Here is a 22009-nt window from a genome sequence, read left to right as displayed (position 1 = left end):
GTAGCCCCTATTCCTGCCAAGTGGGCCCAGGCTGGTTCTTAGTCTTGGGGGGCCTCTAGGTCTGACCCCAAGGAGGCAAGGAATCGGATGGGGAAATAGCGCTGGGCAGAGCCCGCCGGGCACCTCCGGACCCTGTCCCGGGGCGGCTGCACCGGCCCAGGCGGGTGAGCTGTTTCAGCCGGCAGGGCTGTCTTGCCTGCCAGCCTGAATGGGGGTCCTCCTGGGCCAGGGGCTCAGCGCCTGGGACGCCCCTAGCCTGCCCAGAACTGGCTGTTCTTGGGCTCGGATGGGCGGGGGTAGTTGGCAGAGGTGAGTCAAGGCTCTCCCCCCAACCCCCCCCCCCCATGTTTCAGTTGCCACTTTAACTGCCAAGCTCTCGGTGATCACAGCTGGTCTGTTCCTGAGGCAAACAGGGCACACAGAACAGTGTCCCCTCTCCCGGGTCTGTCACAGGACGAGGTTCACCGGGAAGCAGCCTGCTCTGCCCTGGGCACGCTCCGTCATTGGGGGGCACTCGCTTTGCACTAGAAGCCGGGGTCTGGCTGTGCCCTGTGATGAGCCACACTCCACTCTGTGGTCATTCCCCACCGGAGGGCATGTGCTGGCCTGTACACCCCGCAGAGCAACGCTGAACTGGGGGACACAGGAATGCCCTTCAGGCCACCCGCCCTGGCCCCCAGTTTTATGCCTGGTTTTTCACTTGAGCTGGAAGATGGCCAAGCCTCTGAACCCTTGTGTGGCCAGAGCCCAACAGTTGGGTTCAAAAGGAGAGAAGGGGAACAACCCCAGGACCCCCCCCCCCCCCGCCACCCCCCCCCCCCCCCAGGAAGCAGGAAAAGACCAGCTAAGGGTTGCTTAGAGTGCCACAATGCCCCAGCCCAGCCATTGAGCATCAGCACCGAGGCCTGAGAGAGGCAGGGACAAGTCCAAGGTCACACAGCATCGCACTGTTTTCAGCTCTCCAGCAATCCAGCCATCCTTGGGGAGTTACTGCCTGGGAACACTCAGAGGACTCAGTGTTCCCCACAGAGGTCCCTGCCATGGAGGGACAAGGAAGACTTCCTCTGTGGGGACTCTAGTTTGCAACCGTTAAGTGATTTGGATCTCGTGACCAGAGTCGCCACCCTCTCTCAAGGCTGCTTAACCGGGGGTCATGGTTGCCAGCCACTGCTCTGACGAACCTACCCTGCCCTGTCCGCCTTATTCTTGCTGGCCCCACAACCCCCATGGTTTTAGTCATGCCCCTTCCCCATTGTGCAGATGCGAGTGCCAAGACCAAGCCAGAACTGGGACCCATTGTATCCTCAGCTTTCCTCTACATCAGTGTCCTAATTATTGAGGTGAGAGTAAGCTAAGCATCTTAGTATCCCTAGCCAAGAAGAGGACAGCCATCCTTTGTTCCTGTGGTAATCTTCCTGTCACTGGGGTATGCAAGTTGGAGTGAAAACTCACTGGTCTGGAGGCTATGAATATGGAAGGTTGACCAGATGTCTCATCACTCCCCAATGGTCCTTATAATTAGGGGGTAGGGATGGGGTTGTTTGCTCTTGTAAGGAGGCACTGTATTTCTTACATGAAAGAGGTTGGGTGAAGGCCTATTCTGTTCGTAAGGTCTGTGTGTACTGGGGTCCCATACATTGCCATTGCTTAGCCGTGGTGTGCACTGCCACCATGAAGTGTGGCTCACACCTGCTTCTGGGGGCAGCATCTCCGAGTGCCCACCGCCTTCCCACTGGACCCAGCTTTGCCCTGTGTTGGCTCCTGCACACCCCACCACCTGGAAACCTCTGTTCATTCTTACCACTCTCATCCCTACATCATTCTCTTGGGGTACCACTGTCACTGAACAGAAGAGCAGTGTGCAGGAACTCAGGTGGGACTGACTTTAGACCCTGGTAAGACACCAGCCTTCAGATCCCCCTCCTCCCCTGGATACGCAGTGGAACTACCACAGCAAAGACCGAGCTGTAAAGGCAGGATGCAAGCAGCCAAGTTCTCGGTGACGCTTCTGATCTAGCACGTGTGCAGTTCAAATCCAACAAACCTTTTTAAAGCATGGGCTTCTCTTTGCCAGACCCGGTCATGGATGGCTCTCACATACATTATCCCACTTCATCTGCAAAACCACAAACCCACCTATTAATGTGTATGAAGGTTCTAGAAGCATAATATTAAAACAATTAAATCAACCCCACAAGGCAGCAGTGCATCCTCCCACCCACCACTGTTGATAGTCTTTTCAGAACTACTCGGATGCCCTAGGGCCTCAGCAGTTTTGAGTTTGTATTTGTGTGCCCAGACATCTTGGGGGGGGGGGGGGTTCCTCTGGGAGGAGTGCTCTGACTCAAGTGAGCACAGATTCCAGGCTAACCCACATAAATCGACGGTGCCTGCAGTGGAACCGTAATCCTGTACAGGAGCGGGGGTGCACACACTGCCCCTTTAGGAGGCAATCCCAGCCTGCACTGCGTCCCATCCTGTTGGGACAAGTCTCCTCTGCATACAGTGAACTCCCTGAGGGTAGAGAGGTGGCTGAGGTGCCTCAGGGGCTACTGAGTTTTAGTTGTGCTCGGCTTAGCTGAATCCAAACCAAAAAGAAGCTCCCTCTCACTGGAGATAGCCAAACTGAGGCCAGAGAGCAGATTTATGTATGTTAGCTTACATGCCCTGGAGGGTCATTTAAGCTCCAAGACTCCCAGGGCTAAATGAATTTCTAAATATTATCTGAGAACTTGGTGAAAGCTATCAGGATTGTAATATAGGTTCTTTTTTAATTTTTCAATCACAGTTCACGTTTAATATTCTGTACTAATTTCAGGTGTACAGCATAGTGGTTAGACAATCATATACTTCCCTAAATTGTATTTTACATCCCACTGATTATTCTGTGACTACCATTTTGTACTTTTTTTTTTTTTAATTCTAACCTGAGGATATTTTTCCATTTATTTTTAGAGAGAGTGGAAGGAAGCAGGGGAGACAGAGAGAAACATCAATGTGAGAGAGACACATCAATTGGTTGCCTCCCACACGAGCCCTGACCAGGGCCAGGGATCAAGCCTTCAACCAAAGTACATGCCCTTGACTGGAATTGAACCCAGGACCTTTCGGTCCATGGGCTGATGCTCTATCCACTGAGCCAAACCAGCAAGGGCCCAATTTGTACTGCTTAATCCCTTCACTTTTTCACCCATCCCCCCAACCACCCTCCGCTCTGTCAACATTAGTCTTTTCTCTATTTAGAGTCCACATATAGGTGAACTCATGGTATTTGTCTTTCTCTGTCTGATTTATAGGATGATAATATACTGTCTTTAAAACGCTAAGTGTCCACATTTTTAATAAAGCAAATTGAGAGTATTGTGGGAACATTTCATTATTCAGCTCATACAGATGCTGCACTAGGACCAAACATTGGACTTAGCCAAGGGTCTTGAGGATTTGGTATGGAGCAAAGAAGAAGGAAGGTTAGTGTCCAATAACAAATCCATGTGCATCTGCTGTGGTGACTGTCACACACACCAACTTGGGAAGCTTGGAGGTCTGAGAGCTGAACTTCATATTACTTCAGCAAATCTCTTTCTGTCACAGAGCTGAAAAAGGTTGGAAGAGACCATAACACACTTTGGAGATTGCAAGCAGCACCCAAAAGGGCCGGGGTGTATGTGGGGACAGGAAGTGTCCAGGGGAGTGCATTGGCTGAGAGCCAGCCTGTCTCTGGGACGAGGTTCAATCCTAGCTCTCAGCTTCCTAGCTTTGTGACCTTGGACAAGTCACCAGACTTCCCTGAGCCTCATTTTTCTCCTTTTTAAAATGAGGTTGATGGTAGTGCCAATTATAAAGAGAATTCTGTGAAAGTGTGTGAATGTCATAGTCAGTTTTTATTTTCTCCTCTGGGGATCTCATAGAAGCCACTAAGTATTTCAAGGATTTCAAAGTCTAAATGGAAATGTCAGCTTCATTCATTTACTCACTCAACAAATATTTATGGAGTGCCAACTACAATACCACAGGAGCAAAACAGACAAAAACCCTTCTCTTCAGGAGCTTTTATTCTAGCAGCAGGACCCACAATAAATAAGAGAACAAATAAAAGAGCCTCAGAGAAAGTTTAGTGCTAAAAAGAAGGTTGCTCTAGTTGGTGTTAAAAGTGATATGCAATGGAAGAATTCTTCCACATGGAAGAGGAGAGAACCTTGGTTTGGGCTCTGTGCGATCTAAATTCCAGTCCTGTCCCTGCTGGCTTCTGACTTGCTGTTCAGCTTTGGGCAAGTTCCTTTCTGTCTCTGATCCTCTTTTCTTATCTGTGAAATGAGAGTGGGAGGAGCCCACTCAGCTCAGAAGCCCTGGGTGGCTGGGTGGCTATCATATCGAGGCTTCACCACCTGGTGGTGCTAGAGTCATAGTTTGTCCCTGCTTGTCTTTCCCCTTCCACACATACCACCCATACACATAGCTAAATGTGATATGTAACCTGTCACACACAAAGATGGACAGGTTACATATCACTTGTTCTCACTGTCTTACCACCTATCTGAACAACTTTTTATAATATAATTTTAAGTTATTATTTTTTAAAAATATGTTTTTATTTATTTCAGAGAGAGGGAGAGGAAGTGAGGGATAGAAACATCAATGATGAGAGAGAATTGTTGATCCATCAGCTGCCTCCTGCACGCCCCCTATTGAGAATTGAGCCATGACCTCCTGGTTTGTGGGTCAATGCTCAACCACTGAGCCACACCATCCAGGCATATATTATCTTATTTTTTTGAGCTCTCTATAAATAGACGTAGGCTGTAGATATTTGTTTGGGTCGGGCTACTTTTGCTCAAAGTTGTGGTGTGTGACTCATCCAGTTATGAATAGCTATAGTTTGTCCTTGTCAGTGCTGTATAGTATTTCACTGTGTCACGAGGCCACAGTTTATGTATCCAGTCTACTGTGATGGACTGTTCTGGAGCCTGAGTCCACGCACACGTGGCATCTTCTCTAGGCGTACACCTTGAACCGGGTGGTAACACATACGCAGTGCCGCACTGGGAGCCATTCCCTCCCACCTCTCCCCTGCTCAGTGGCGCTCCCTATTGTCAGCCCTTGTCATATATGCTCACCTGGTGGATGTGAATGCTTTTTCACTGCCATTTTAATTTGCATTCCCCTCACTACTGATGAGGTTGGGTATTTTTGTGCATTTACAACCACTGGGATTTCCTTTTTGGTGAAATGCCTCTTTAAATGTTTGCCCACCTTGGGCTGTTGTGTTTTGTTTTTTTCTTGTTGACTTGGAGGATACTTTAGGTGTTCCAAATTTTAATCCTTTGTCAGTTACATGTTATAAATATCTTGCCTTTAATCCTTTGTCAGTTACATGTTATAAAATATCTTTTCACTTATGAGATGAATGTCGTAATTTCAGAGTTCCTAATTAAGTAGTCAAATCTGTCTTTCATTTTATTTTTAATGTTTTGTGTGTTTTAAGAACTTTTTTTCTGCTTTGTGATCATGAAGAATCTCCTGTATTTATCTTTTTCATAAGGTCTTTAATCTACCTGGAATTGATACTCTTTTATGGTGTGAGGTAAGGGACCTATTTCTCTCTCTCTCTCTTTCTCTCTCTCTCTCTCTCTCTCTCTCTCTCTCTCTCTCTCTCTCACACACACACACACACACACACACACCATTATCCAGGCAGCCCAGCACTGTTTGCTGCGAAGTGTGTCCTTGTCCCTTATCTTCCCACCCCCCACACCACCCCCATCATTCCATGTAGCCATACTTTTCAGGGGCAGGCAGGAGCCCAGGACTGAAGGCTCTGGCCTAGCAGGAGCTGGTAATCAGTGCTAACACCTGAGGGCAGGGCGGACAGCCCTCCCCCACTGGACCAGCTGCTGCTCTTGCCAAACAGGTCTGTGGGGCTGTGGTCTGTGGCATATCTGGCTGGTGCTGACTTGGGTTCTGGTGGATTAAGCAGGGACTCAAGGTTTATGACCTGAACTGACCACTGCACAGGTGGTGGAGGAGGAGGAGTGCAGAAGGAGCTCATCTACGTGAGCCACAGGAGGCCCCGGAGGCCAGCAAGGCAGAGGCCCCACCCAGGGCACTGGACCAGGTAAGGGAGGGCCAAAACGGTCGCAGCGGAGTCTTCCCTAACCAACTCTGTCTGGAAAATAAAAAGTCCTTTTTTCCATCTGGATCTGTTTGGGGCAGCCCAGAGACAAGAGATGGCCCTGTGACAAGGCCACAGTCTGTAGCAAGGACCTGCCAGGTCCTTGGCCCCCATGCAACCCCATAGGAGCTCACACACACGCACTGGCACTTAGCCCACCAGTCTCCCGAGGGGCTTTTTATTCATTTCAGTGTCCAGGGCCTGCCCACTGGATAGGGAAGGGTCACTGCCTCCCTCCAATCTGCCTTCCAGACCCTGGTGCCTTTCCCTAGGGCAGTGCCTGGCCCAGCAAAACTGGGCCTTCCTGCTCCTGGAGTCGGCAGGGCCGGGAAGAGGAGGGAGGGAATGGTGTGGGGGAATCTTTACTCCTGCCTTGCAAGGTAAGGAAGATTCACCCATTTAATAGATGAGGAAACTGAGGCCCAGAGTGGGGCTGTGGTCCAGCTGGGCCTGGCCCAGGAGGGTAGGATGGACCCCGAAGATCTCAGTGGCTTGCCTATATGAGCCGGGAAGTTTCAGGCTATGACACACTCCTACCCAGTTACTTTCAGAGTAGAGTTGCTATTGCCTGGGGCTTTCTGGGCACTCTGGCCCAGGAAGTTCCAGGAGCAAGAACCAGTGCTTCTGGGCCCAGCTCAATTAGACTAGTGCTTAGGACTTGGGCTTTGTCTCCTCATTTGTGCAGTGGGAGGTGACAGTCAGTGTACCCACCTCTTCAGGTCCCTCTGAGGCTGAAATGTAACCTGCCCAGAGGGGCTTCAAACATGGCCAGCTCCCAGGAAACCTTAGCTTTTGTTTTTGTAGAGAAGGCCAATACCCGAGTGCCCTTCCTCCTCTGAAATGCCAAGCTCCGGCCTGTTTCCGTTCTTCCTGAGCTCTGCATTTCTGTGTTTATTTCTATGAGTTTAATATTTGCTTAGGAAATACAGGCACATGGTAAAGATGTTATAAGAGGATACAATGAAAACTACATCTGCCCCTCCCCTCCCACCCCTCCCGAGAGCAAACATGAAAAGCATTTTTTGTATAGCAGGTTAGAAATATTCAGAGGATATTCAGGGTGTCCCTCAAAAAACTGTATACACACTTTAACAGCTGATAGCTCAATTTTGAAAATGAAATGTATTTTAATAAACACTGCCTTTATAATTATTCAAAGTTATGTATACATTTATATACATACATATATACACACACACACTCACACACACACACACACACACACACACTCACACACACACTCACACACATACATATACATACATACACACTAGAGACCCAGTGCACAAAATTCGTGCATGGGGGGGGCCCCTCAGCCCAGCCTGCACCCTCTCCAATCTGGGACATCCCTCTCACAATCCGGGACTGCTGGCTCCCAACTGCTCACCTGCCTGCCTTCCTGATTGCCCCTAACCGCTTCTGCCTGCCAGCCTGATCACCCCTAACCACTCCGCTGCCAGCCTTATTGATGCCTAACTGCTCCCTGCCAGCCTGTTTGCCCCTAACTGCCCTCCCCTGCAGGCCTGGTCACCCCTAACTGCCCTCCCCTGCAGGCCTGGTCACCCCTAACTGCCCTCCACTGCAGGCCTGGGCCCCCCTAACTGCTCTCCCCTGCAGGCCTGGGTCCCCCGCAACTGCCTTTCCCTGCAGGCCCGCTCGCCCCCAACTTCCCTCTTCTGCCGGACTAGTCACCCCTAACTGCCCTCCCCTGAAAGCTTGATCACCCCCAACTGCCCTCCCTTGCAGGCCTGGTCCCTCCCAACTGCTCTCCCCTGCTGGCCATCTTGTGGTGGCCATCTTGTGTCCACATGGGGTCAGACATTTTTGACCACATGGGGGCAGCCATCTTGTGTGTTGGAGTGATGGTCAATTTGCATATTATTACTCGATTAGATAGGACAGAGGCCTGGTGCACCGGTGGGGGCCGGCTGGTTTGCTCTGAAGGGTGTCCCGGATCAGGGTGGGGGTTCCCTTGGGGCGTGAGGTGGCCTGGGTGAGGAGCCTGTGGTGGTTTGCAGGCCGGCCACGCCCCCCAGCAACCCAAGCAGAGGCCCTGGTATCTGGGATTTATTTATCTTCTATAATTGAAACTTTGTAGCCTTGAGTGGAGGGCTGGGCCCACCAGGGTGTGCGGAAAGCTTGGCTTCCTCCATTGCCGGGGAAAGCCAAGCCTCCTGCTCTCTCTGTGGCTGCAGCCATCTTGGTTGGGTTAATTTGCATACTTGCTCCTGATTGGCTGGTGGGCGTGGCTTGTGGGTGTAGCAGAGGTATGGTCAATTTGCATATTGCTCTTTTATTAGATAGGATATATATGTAATATGCTAATTAGGCCAGATGTCCTTCTGGACGACCTTCCAGATGAAGCCCCCCCGTGTTGTATTCTATATAATAAAAGCCCAACAACTGAAACAGCGGAATGACCAGAGACCAGAATGACCACAGCCCCTCACCCCAGCTGACAGCCCCTCAGTGAGTGGTTAGGGGCGATCAGGCAGGCAGGCAAGCAGTTAAGGGCAATCAGGGAGGCAGAGTGCTTAGGGGCGAGCAGGCAGGCAGGCGAGTACTTAGGGATGATCAGGCAGGCAGAGGTGGTTAGGGCGATCAGGCAGGCAAAGGCAGTTGGGGCAATCAGGCAGGCAGAGTACTTAGGGGCGACCAGGCAGGCAGAGGTGGTTAGGGCAGTGGTCAGCAAACTCATTAGTCAGCAGAGCCAAATATCAACAGTACAATGATTGAAATTTCTTTTAAGAGCCAAAATTTTTAAACTTAAACTATATAGGTAGGTACATTGTTATTAACTTAATTAGGGTACTCCTAAGCTGGCCTTTGCTAAAAACTCAAGGGACCAAAGAGCCACATGTGGCTCACAAGCTGCAGTTTGCTGACCACTGGGTTAGGGCGATCAGGCAGGCAGAAGCAGTTAGGGGTGATCAGACAGAAGAGTGGTTAGGGGCGATCAGGCAGGCAGGCGAGCAGTGAGGGGCCAGCATCCCAGATTGTGAGAGGGATGTCCAGGATTTCAAGAGAGTGCAGGCTGGGCTGGGGGACCCTCCTACCCAAGTGCACAAAGTTCATGCACCGGGCCTCTAGTTTTAAATAAAACATCCATTAGCTCACTCTGCCCCCATCCTGTGACTTCCTCTGGACCTCTAAATCCATTCATTGGGCCAGAGCCTGAGCTGCTGCTTCCTTCCAGAAGGCACACATATTTGTGGACGCTGGCACCAGATTTTTCTCATGAACAAGACTTGAGGGAGGCTGCAGCCTGGCACGGGGCAAATAGAGGGACTGTTGAGCAGCAAAGAATGGTCCCTCTGTGCCCAGTAAAAGCCTAAGTTGGAGACCAGCTCCTCCTCCCCACTCCAGCAGATCTGGTTCTGGATTGAGGGTGGAGCCTGGGGACCCAGCTCAGGCCCAGTCTGGCTGCCAGCTGGCCATTGGGTGACCGTGAGCCAGCCCTGGGCTCTTCCTAGCTCCTGACTCAGTGCAGAATCCCAGGGCATGTGGTGGCCTCAGTGAGAGGACTGACGGTCTGTCTCCTTGAGGACCCAAGCAAGCCACACATCACCCATCCCACCTGGGCTAAAACCCATGACGTGACCTGGGGTTTTTGCCGCCTTCCTGTTAAGCTTTGATGGTTCCCATGAGGCAACTTGTCAGTGTTAAGTTATGTTGACATTTTCTTGGTAGGCCTGTGACTCCTGGACCTGCTGGTGTCTTATCTGTGCCACAAAAAACTCTTCCAGGGTCTGAGAAAAGAAAGTGGCAGGTGGCTATATGTGGCCACATGTCCTGTATGCATGACTATGAGGCCTCACCAGAAGGGCTCCCTGCACCCTTGATGTTGGAAGAATGGCTGGGACCCAGGGTCACAGTCACCAGTGCCCAGTGGGGCAGAGCCCCAGGTGCTTCAATCGAACAGTTGTTCAGGTTGCATGCTAAGAGCAGTGAGCAATGAAAATGCACTCTTGCCAATCTGCGGGCCTGAAAGGCTCTGTTCACCAGAAGAGGGCGCCCTTTACAGATTCACAAGCCGGGGTCCTGAATACTGGTGGTGGAACCAGCCTTGAGTGCTCACTGGCAAAGGAGAGGTGCCTGGGCATGGGGGTCTCCTTTCCACTTAGGTGGTCTTCCTGTACCCAGTTTTCCAGAATCTCCCTCCAGGCTCCTGCCGGTAATCTAAGGGAAAAGAGAACTCCACCCCTCTCCTCCGTCTGTGTGCGCAACTTAAGTAGACCCAGCCAGGTGAATCCTCAGACGCAATTAGGCTGTATGCCTGGCCTTAGGGCCTAGGATTGGCTTGGCTCAAATTATATCTAGGTCCACATCTCATCTCTAGCTCTTCCTGAATGTCTCCTCCTGGTCAGAATACCTCTGCACCTTATCATCTGTTAATATCCCCCAGAGCTCAAGTATGAAGGGCCCTTACCTTAGTGCCGGCCCCTTGGGAAGTGAGTACTGTATTTATGAAGGCATGTTGATTTAAGGGCAGAGACTCCCATCAACTGCAACATCAGTAATTTCACCCACAACTATTTCTTGAACTCGTAGTATGGGCCAGGCACTGCACTGGGGCTGGAAATAAATGGTGCGTACAACAGACAGGAACCTTATCGTCATGGAGCTGTCCGGGGAAAGAGAGGGAGAAGCTCTCGCGAGCAGTGTTGACCATGTGCTGGCAGGCTTTGTCGGTGTGCCTGAGAAGGTGAGGCAAGGCTTTCCTGGAGGACCTGAGGTGTGAAGGTAAAGCAGGGTTAAGTAGGTGAAGAGAGAGAGGTGGGTGTGCCAGGCAGAGGAAACGGTAAATGCGAAAGCCCAGGGGCAGGAGCCAATTTGCTGACTATGAGGCTGCAGCGGAGTGGGAAGAGCAGAGGCAGGCAGAGGCCACATCCACAGGGGGTTGTGGGAATGGCAAGGAGTTTGGTGCTTGTTTCTTTTTTTCTTTTATATTTTTAAATATATTTTTTATTGATTTCAGAGAGGAAGGGAGAGGGAGAGAGAGATAGAAACATCAATGATGACAGAGAATCATTGATTGGCTGCCTCCTGCACGCCCCCCACTGGGGGTCGAGCCCACAACCCGGGCATGTGCCCTTACCTGAATCGAACCCAGGACCCTTCAGTCTGCAGGCCGACGCTCTATCCACTGAGCCAAACCGGCCAGGGCTGGTGCTTGTTTCTTAAGCAGTGAGGAGCCGGGGTTTGAAGCAGGGCAGTGGCATGTTGTTATTGAAATGTCTGTGAAATTGGGTTTGATTCCTGACCCAGCTGCCCTCCCTCTGTACAACAGTGAGGGTTGAGGAGGAGTGTGTCTTAGGTTGTGCAGGCAGGAAGAAGGAAGCTTGAATGAAGACACTTAGTGTAGGATACAGAGGCTGGCACAGCCACCACCCTCTGGGCACCTGCCCCCAGGCTGGGGCACCACCTAGTCTGCTGGCTGTCTTGGGCCTGGAAAGGCCAGACTGCAGTTCTCCAGTGGGGCCACAGGTGGCGCCAGCCTCCCCAGCAATGGCAGATGGGACAGAATAGCAGGGACCAGCCCATTGAGAGGTGGGCTTGGGGACTGCTCTGGTCAGGCCCAGGACAAGCTAAGCTTTCCCCTGTTCTTCACCTACAGCCTGAGCCAGCAACCAGACTGCTGGTTTGGTGGCTCCAGCCTGCAGTTGCCACCATCCTGTCTTTCATCCCCTCCAAGGACTACTCCATCAGCTGTGCCCTGAGCTGTCTTTTTAAGCCTATCTAAATTTGCCACTAAGCTTGACCAGGGACAGCTGGGTGAAACCAGTCTTTGCAGGGGAGTGTTTGGGTCCAGGGACAGCTGGGTGAAACCAGTCTTTGCAGCCTCCAGTCAGTGAAACGCAGATTATGAAGTTCTGGTCTCACATGTCTTTAACGCCTCTTTATCACTCAAAAAAGGCTTAATTATATTTCATTATTTTGTAGACAGTAATATAATCACATGGTGCAATAATCTCCACAGCGAACAGTGAGCCACCCTCCCAGCCCTGTCCCAGTGCCCCAGAGGAATTTTATGCAATGCAGTATTATTATCGTGTGTACTCTCCCCCATCTTTATTCTTACCCACATACAGCATTCTTCACCTTACTGTTTTCACTTAGCAGTGCATCTTATATCTCGTTCCCTAGAAAGCATCCCTATTCTGTTTTATGCTGCCTCTGTAACATCAATTCTCCATACTTGTAATCTCTGTTTTAAATCGACAGATTCTCAAGCACAGACCTTCTGCTGAGAACAGAATCCAAGCAGTATTTCATAACAGTGTTTTCATGAATATATTTTGGGGAAAATTCAATTTATGCTCAATGAGGCTGGCATTTCATTGATGTGGCAGATACAAATTTTCCCATTAAGGAATTGGTATACAGTGCTATGTAATCCTCGGGAAAACTGGCCTGGGGATAAGTCCAGGCCACTCTGCCAGCTGTCACCCACTACATACACACCCACAGGATGAAGCCACTACTTCATCCTCTGGCCTCACACTTCAGGTTCCACATATTTGCAGAATTATAATTGTATTTTTCCAAGCCACCGAAGCCTTTGCCCATGCCATTCCCTGTATCTGCAGTGCCCTTCTCCTAGGCCACCCAGAGAATTCTCATTCATGCCACAAATACCAAGACAGCTGTCAACTCTTCCCTTCCCTGACAGCTACTCCACCACCTCTCAGTCATTCCTGCATCTAACCCAGGTTGCTCTCAGGATTGCAGAGATTATCAAAGCATAGCAGGCATCAGAATTTGCATTTCTAATGACTCCCAGCTGGGACTGTGGCTGCTGCTGCTCCTGAAACCACACTTTAAGAAACACTGATGGAGTGGAAAGATCATAGGCTGAGTGTCGTGTATCTGGGTTCTAATCTCGGCTCCAACACTAATGGGTTGTGTGTCTGTGCAAATTACATGCCCTCTCTGGGCTTCAGGGCCTCCATGATGAAGTGAGATGCAAACCCACCTCATAGAGCTGCTGTAGGGTTATGTGAACTTGTGTGGCAACAGGGCTGGCACCATCTACTGTGAGTTGTCCCGTCCCCTGACCCACAGAGCTTCCAGAGCATGAGTCCCACATCTGATTTCTCTCTGCATCCTCTGAGACACCTAGTCAAGGCCTGACACATAGTGGGTGGTAATAAATGGGGGGGGGGGGGCGTCGTTGAACACATTTAGGGATGCACATGTTCTCAGTTATAGATTTGTTTAAATAATGAATAAGTTGCCACATGTACCCCGCCTCCATTAGTTCCAAATCAGGGGAGTCAGGTCAGGCTGGTTGAAGCCGTCCTCCCACTGGGAGAGTGTTGTTTAAATCAGTCACATAAAGAAGCCTGCACGAGGATATTTAAGCCATTTAAGAGAAACTGTTGCTTTAGGAGCATGTAGTGGCATCCATTTGCAAAACAGGCATCCCCAGCACTTATTATAAATGAACACAACTACTCATTAAAGTAGAGGCCCACTGGGGCCTTGGCTTGGCACCCACGGCAGCTGTTCTGCAATAGGAAGGCACTACTTACGAGTCAGCAAGCCACTTCCCTAACAGCCCCTTAGAATGTGGATCAAGCCCTGCCAGGCGACTGAATCAGCCACAGCCATATGGGGTCTCTGTACCAGGGCAAGCCCTCGCAGCTTTCTCTGTTTTTTCTAGGTTTCCTCACTTTCCCCACTCCCTTTAATGCAAACTGGCTCCAGTTTAAGCAAAGCTACTAGGAAAGAAACCAAATATATGAAGGATGTTTATTTGCTTTGCCAAAGGGTGTCAGTGTTATTTTTTAAATAAAATCTTTAGCTGACAGGTTCCTGTAAGTACTGGAGATAAGAATCAGTGTTTTTGAAAAACATTTTCACCTGGCCCTTTCAGAATATATGGCGTATGAAGAAGGGTGTTGGCTCAGATGGAATAAGACAAGGGTGAGAATGGGGATCAGGAATGGAGTCTTCTTTTCCCTTCCTGGCTCACAAGTCTTGCACCACCCCTGTGTTTGTCCCTGAGCCAGAATGAATCTGGTTCAACAGGATTCACTCATTTATTTGACATTTATTGAGCACCTACTGCACACCAGCACCGCCTGGGTACTGGGCTACAGTAGTGAACAAAGTCCCCTCCTTCACAGAGCTTCATTCTGATAGAAGAGACAGATAGTAAATAAGTTACCAAGTAATTAAGCAAGATAAAAATATAGGCTGTGAGATGGGCTTGAAAGGGAGTAAAATGAGATCAAGAGAATAGGGGTGTGCGGGAACCCCTTTCACATCCCGTGTGGTTCAGGGTTCAGGTTCAGGGTTCGGGTTCTGGAGGAGGCCACACACAAATGAAAGAGACTAGAAAAATATTAATTTGGCAATATTGGGGGCCAAGCGGCAGCCCACCTCTAGGGGGAGAACTACCCCTCGATCTGGCCTTGTAATCCCTTTTATTAAGGTTTGGGATCCACCCATAGCCAGTAATAGCCAATCAGCAAGGATTTACATAAGATTGACAGGTGGAAGTTGCTTCAGCTACCAATGTCTCTATCAGAGGACAATGGGCGGCTTCCGACAGGGGTGTGCCTCACCTGGGGAGGTCCAGGGAGGTCCCTTGAAGGAAGTGACAGTGAGTGTGTGCTGTCTTAGTGCTCTGGAGTGTGGAGACTTTAGGCCTGGGAGTTGAGCCTTGGAACCACTGAACTCAGTTCATCCCTGGTCCCAAGCTCCCAAAGGTTTCATAGCAAGGGACACTCTGAGAGTGGGTTCAGCCCTGGGACTGGTTGGTTGAGGAAGGAATGGAGAAGCAGGCACAGGCAGCTGGGGAAGAGAAGGGGCCAAGGCAAGGGCTGCCTCCCTGATTTGACCCCACCTGGGCCTCTAAGGCAGCCTCAGCAGAGCTGGCAGAGCCTCAAGTCCATCCGCGGTGGTTGCTGCTATTCCCCTCCCGCTTCTCCCCAGCTGTACTCCATGCCAGAGGGGAAGTAGGGCATTCCCTAGAAAGGGAATCAGGATTTGTGAACCGGGACCTAGGAGTTGACTGAGTGTGAACAGTGGGGGTCAAAGCATGCTGAAGGACCCCTTTTCTTTTTCTGGATGATAGGATGAGGATGAAGGGGTAGCACTGACCTCAGAAGGTCACCGGGAGGCTCACGTGAAGTGGCACGTGCGAAGCATCCATCACAGAGCCTGCATTCAAGAAGCACCTGTGCAGGGAAGAAGAGGCAGAGCCATATTACGAACATAACACACTCATGGTTAGGGCCAATGGGCTGTGCTCAAATCCCTATCATCCAGGCACTGCCTGATGTCCTTAGCTAAGTTACTAAACTCTGAGCCTCAGTTTATCTATAAAAGGGAGGGTTTTTGAGGATTTAATTCATTCAGTTCTGTAAAGTGCCTGATTCAGAATATGTGCTCTGTGTGAGGGGATCATGACTCTGAGACAGGTAACAACCCCTGGAGTTAAGGAAGAGGCAGGGAGGTGAGAAAGGAGGCTCAGAAAGACGTGTGCATTTTGCCAAGATGGAAGTTCACACACCAGGTGAAGGGAGCTGGCCTTCGATGCTGTCTTGGCCAGGCCCCACCCTAGGACACAGCATCTGGTTGCAGAGGCACTTGGTTGTGCATCAGCTCTGGTGTGAGGCACAGGGCCACCGTGGAATAGGAGAAGAGACTGCCAGGCTCTGAAGGCTCCTAGGTGCCCAGCCCTGGCTAGGCAGTTACAAGTGTCATTGCCAAGCCTCACACCACTCCTACAAGGAAGGTCTGTCCCCACTTTGTGGGTAAAGGCATGGAGGCCCCGGGAAGCTGAGTAACTTGCCTGTGGTCACCTGGGGGATGGAGAAGGATGTCTGTCCAGCACTGCTGGGCACCGGCCTTCCTCTTCCGTTTGGGGCAGAGAACTGGGGCAGCCTGGGCCCCATGTCCTGCAGAGAGAATGGGCACCGAGGAGCAGCTCTGGAATCAGCCTGGAGCCATTTTCTGGGAGCTGTCCCTGAGGGGGGGCTGACCCCACTCAGAGTGAGCATTGTGGATCTTACCCTTTCCTTCCTGAGGATCTGGTAGGGACTTTCTTGTGCCGCCAGCCAGGGAAAGGAGGGTTGAGTATGAGAGGCTCAAGAGGGAGCACTTTTGATTTTATCTTGGGGATGGCAGGGCACCCTGATGGGAAGTTGATAACGGTGTGATTTGGGGAGGGTGGGGATCAGGGTGAAGGCAGCAGCTCAGTTTTTTGCTTCTACATTTCCTTCTGATGTTGTCAAGCCCCTTGAATCCTATAAGAACTGCAAATGAGCATTTCCCATTTACTTTAATGGACTCATAGCTCAAGCAGAAGCCACAGTTCTATTCTCCGTTGGCCCTGCCCCCTGGACTACTGGACAAGCAGTCCAGCTCACGCAGCTGGGCCCAGCAGGGGGATGGGCTGTACCTACAGTGAGGGCCAGACTGGGGAGGGATTCCATGAGCACATTCTGACCTGTGGCCACCATCACCCTCTTCCTTCACTCTTATAACAAACCAAAACCCTCTATGTGGCGGGGGTTGCCATGGGCAGCGGGTTCCTGGAACATGGAGAGCTCTGGGGATCCAGGCTCGGAGGGCTTCTTGAGGAGGTAGCATTCCTGGCTCTATGTTCACGTGGTCAGTCACATGCTGGGTTTTTCAGAGCTCCCATGGAGCCCCCATCCCTATCCAGTGTGGGGGTTTTTTTTGTTTGTTTGTTTTTTACATTTATTTTTTTTATTTTTTTAACTCTTTTTTTTTATTGAGGTATTATATGTGTACATATCTTACCATTACCCCCCCCACACCCCACACCCATACATGCCCTCACCCGCCAGAGTTTTGCGTCCATTGTTTATGCTTATATGCATGCATACAAGTCCTTCGTTTGATTTCATAACTCCCCCACCTCTCCCTAACTTTCCCCCTGTAATTTGAAAGTCTGTTTGATGCTTTACTGTCTCTGTATCTATCTTTTTGTTCATCACTTTATAATGTTCTTTACTACCCATAAATGAGTGAGATCATGTGGTATTTTTCTTTCATTGACTGGCTTATTTCACTTAGCATAATGTTCTCCAAATCCATCCAGGTTGCTGCACAGTGTGGGGTTTTGTTTCTCCTCGCATTGGACCCTGTGTCCTACCTGTGATCCTGTTATTGCAGCCTTTCTCTGAGGGTCTTTCCCATGCCCTCACAGGCTATATCAATCCATTTGTCAATTGCTGGAATAATAACAACTACACCTAATTTTCATTGTTCATTTAAATACCAGAGGAGAATAGCCTCCTTGCATCTCAAACCATGCTGGTTCCCTGGCTCCACGGCTCCTTTGTCGGAGCAGTTGTGAAGGAGCTATGGAAAGAAGTCTGGTGACCAGTTCTTGGCTGTGCCTCAGCATGACTTGGGGAAGGGGTCCCCATTCTCTGCCTCAGGTTCCTCATTTGAATAATGGGAGGGCGGCACTGTGTAATGGAGACTCCTGGATCTAAAGCTCTGGGATATGCTGACATTAAGGCCCCTTTCACCTCACTGTCACGGTCCAGGACTTGGCCAACCCAAACGCTATTGAGTTTTTTGTGGTGGAGACTCAATCCCCCACGTGCTGTATGACAGATGTCTGCAAACAGGCCAGTTACATGAAGCAGTGGCAGAGTCAGAGCCCCACTTGGATGAGTGGGTGGAGAGTAGATAGAGGGTCATTGTCCCTGCCCTTGAGGTGCCCACAGTCTGGGTAAAGGGTTCTCATTCTGGCTGGGGGGCGGGGGGGCGGGAGGGGTGGAGACACTAGGGGAGGCATCAGAGAAGGTGACATTTGAGCTGGTCTTGAAGGTTGAGTAGGAGGTTGCTGAGCAGATGAAGAAAGCAACCCAGGAATTAGAAACAGCATACGCAAAGGCACTGGGGTGGGAAAGTGCCTGGTGCCTTTTGGGAGGAGCTATATTCTAGTGATGGTGTCTGGGAATGAGGCTAGAAAGAGAGTGAGGCGCTGGATGACAACCCAGGTGATGCTCGGGCAGGTAAAAGGCCATATTGTCCACTTCAGGTAAACAACCCTCAACCTCCAAAGTAAGTTATGCCAATGTCATTTAGTTTACTTTGTTTAGTACCATCAGAGAAGTCCATGATTTGCAAGTGGTTTCTATTAAAAATGATTGAAATTGAAAAAGTAACTTGGCACTTAATGAGGTCAGCTTTATGTATCTGGATAATTTCTCTTCTGAGGACTGACTAGCTTTCCTGAGATGTCACGCTAGAGAGTTCCGTGTTCTGCACAGCTGTCCCAGTGTTTTCTACAGCATCCGACATTCATACGAATAAGTTCCGTTCTGTGTGGAACCCAGACCCAGGTTGTATGCTGAACTGTCCATGTTCCTGTGGTGCCATCCCAGCAGGGGCCACTGTAGCCTGGGAGGCAGGTCGCCGGGGCCAGTCATTGTCAGCGTTCATCCTTTCACCTCTGGGTCTCACTTTCCCTGTCTGACAAAGAAGGGGTTGGGCAGGAGGGGTATCACAGACCTTCCTCCTAGACCCCACATTCTGGCTGTGATACAGGGATTTTTGTTTCATTGCTATGAAGAATAACATATTAATGACCCATAGACACAGAGAGGGAAGCTAGAATGGATTATAATGCAAATGTAATTGATTTTTACAGCTGCCAGTAAGACACAGCCTGCTCAAAAGACAAGGAAATTGTAGTAGCCATAGGCAATTTAGGTATAGTCTGGAATTCAGGTATTTGTGAACTGGCTCCGGCAGGCTTTAAAATCTCCTAGAAAATGCTATAAGATATCAGAAGACTTCTAATCCCTTGGGTTACTATGTCTTTTATTTATTTACTAGTGGCCCAATGCACAAATGAAGATTCGTGCAAGAATGGGCCTGCGTTCCCCTGGCTGCGGGCACCACCTTCAATCTGGCCAGAGCAACCTTTCTGCTCCGGCCTGGAGCCGCCTTTCTGCTTTCCCACTCTGCCCAGAGGCCCAGAGCGGCTGGGGTGGTGTGGAAGGCCTGCATCGTCTCCATGGCGACAACACAAGCATCCCACCCCATCCCTGGTCCCTCAGCACCTGCGTATGCAAATTAACCCACCATCTTTGTTGGGTTAATTTTCATACTCACTCCTGATTGGCTGGTGGGCGTCGCAAAGGTATGGTCAAATGGCATGTTACTCTTTTATTAGGTAGATTTATTTCACTGGCCTTTTTTCTTATGGTAATAAACACTTACCTAAAAATTTGAACACTATGCAAGGGCATAACGTGAAAAGTCTTCCTTCCTCCTTCCCACTCTGTCCCACCTAGACCTCTAATTTAGAGGGCAGGGGCCGATCTCCAGGAATCTCTGGAACCCCCAGCTTCTCTTCTCAGAGGCAAGCCTTGTACCTGTTTCTTGGGTCCCCTTTAAGAAACAGTCTACACTTACATTGCTCTATATATGCACTGGTGTTCTATATATCTTATTGCAAATACATTTCACATTTTTCTGAACTTTCAATGTCAATATTATGTCTCAGATCTTTTCCTATAAGTGTGTATGATGCTACCACCATCATTTAAACATAGTACTCCATTTAAGTACCACAGTTTACTTAATCAGTCCCCATTGAGGGACATTGTGTGTTTCCTCCTCTGTGTCCTGCTGTTACAAACAAATAAATCCTTGGACCTAACTCTTTGTGCACATGGGTAAATTGTAGGATTTGTTCTTTTTTTTTTTTTTTTAAAGAAACTTTATTTATTTTTAATATATTTTATTGATTTCAGAAAGGAAGGGAGAGGGAGAGAGAGACAGAAACATCAATGATGAGAGAATCATTGATCAGCTGCCTCCTGCACGCCCCCTACTGGGGATCGAGCCCGCAACCCAGGCATGTGCCCTTGACCAGAATCGAACCCAGGACCCTGTGGTTTGCAGGCCGATACTCTATCCACTGAGCCAAACCAGCTAGGGCTAGGATTTGTTCTTAATAGTGAATTATACTATCTTGTGTCCATCTGGCCTGAAGGTCACCTGGCCTGACCCTGTTGTTTTATTTTATTTTTATTTCATCCTGATGTAGCTACCAACTACTACTACTTATTATTATTATTAAAATCTTTATTGTTGAGAGAATTACATATATCCCTCTTTTTTTCCCCATTGTCCCCCTCCACCTGGTTCCCACCCTACCCCAGGCCTTTACCACCCTATTGTCTGTGTCCATAGGTAATGCATATATGCATATAAGATCTTTGGTTAATCTCTTCCAACCCCTCTCCCACCTTCTCTCTGAGATTCATCAGTCTGTTCCATGTTTCCATACCTCTGATTCTATTTTATTCACTAGTTTATTTTGTTTATTAGCTACCTTGTTAGTTTATTTTTATTTTATTTTATTTGGATTTATTTATTTATTATTTTTTTATTAAGGTATTATATGTGTACATATCTTACAATTGCCCCCCCAACCCACTCCCATACATGCCCTCACCCCCCAGAGTTTTGAGTCCATTGGTTATGCTTATATGCTTGCATACAAGTCCTTTGGTTGATCTCTTATCTCCCCCACCTCTCCATAACCTTCCCCCTGTAATTTGAAAGTCTGTTTGATGCTTTACTGTCTCTGTATCTACCTTTTTGTTCAACAGCTTATAATTTTCTTTATTATCCATAGATGAGTGAGATCATGTGGTATTTTTCTTTCATGGACTGGCTTATTTCACTTAGCATGATGTTCTCCAATTCCATCCAGGTTGCTGCAAATGGTAGGAATTCCTTCTTTATTATGGCAGCATAGTATTCCATTGTGTAGATGTACCATAGTTTTCTGATCCAGTCATCTGCTGACAGGCACCTAGGCTGTTTCCAAATCTTTGCTATTGTAAATTGTGCTGCTATGAACATAGGGGTGCATATATCCTTTCTTATTGGTGTTTCCAGTTTCTTAGGATATATTCCTAGGAGTGGGATTACTGGGTCAAATGGGAATTCCATTTTCAGTTTTTTGAGGAAACTCCATACTGTTCTCCACAGTGGCTGCACCAGTCTGCATTCCCACCAGCTGTGCACGAGGGTTCCTTTTTCTCCGCATCCTCGCCAACACTTGTCGTTTGTTGATTTGTTGATGATAGCCATTCTGGCCAGTGTGAGACGGTATCACATTGTCGTTTTGATTTGCATCTCTTGGATAATTAGTGACTTTGAGCATGTTTTCATGTGTCTCTTGGACTTTCTTCTGTCTTCTTTGGAAAAGATTCTATTTAGGTCCATTGTCCATTTTTTTATTGGATCATTTATTTTCTTTTATTAAGTTGTATAAGCTGCCTGTAGATGTTGGAGATTAAACCTTTATCAGTGATAATATTTGCAAATATGTTCACCCATACAGTGGGATTTCTTGTTGTTTTGTTGATGGTTTCTTTTGCTGTGAAAAAGCTTTTTATTTTGATGTAGTCCCATTTGTTAATTTTCTCTTTAGCTTCCATTGCCCTAGGGGCAGTATCAGTGAAGAAGTTCTTTCGGCATATGTCTGAGATTTTGCTGGCTGTGGATTCCTCTAGTATTTTTATGGTTTCCCGTCTTATGTTTAAGTCCTGTATCCACTCTGAGTTTATTTTTGTGTATGGTGTAAGTTGGTGATCTAGTTTCATTTTTTTGCATGTATCTGTCCAATTTTCCCAACACCATTTATTGAAGAGACTGTCTTGACTCCATTGTATGGTCATGCCTCCTTTGTCAAATATTAATTGAGCATATTGGTTTGGGTTGATATCTGGATTCTCTGTTCTATTCCATTTATCTATATGCCTCTTCTTGTGCCAGTACCAGGCTGTTTTGAGAACAATGGCTTTGTGATACAGCTTGAGG

General features: G+C 48.8%; 1 protein-coding gene across 1 annotated transcript in view; it reads left to right on the top strand.

Moving 5' to 3' along the window:
* Positions 1 to 22009, top strand: part of IQSEC1 (IQ motif and Sec7 domain ArfGEF 1) — a 137069-nt gene that overhangs the window by 32147 nt on the left and 82913 nt on the right. The window lies entirely within an intron of this gene.

The sequence above is a fragment of the Eptesicus fuscus genome, chromosome 9 (assembly GCF_027574615.1).
Source record: "Eptesicus fuscus isolate TK198812 chromosome 9, DD_ASM_mEF_20220401, whole genome shotgun sequence".
Lineage (NCBI taxonomy): Eukaryota > Metazoa > Chordata > Mammalia > Chiroptera > Vespertilionidae > Eptesicus > Eptesicus fuscus.
This window is presented reverse-complemented; position numbering and strand designations above follow the sequence as displayed.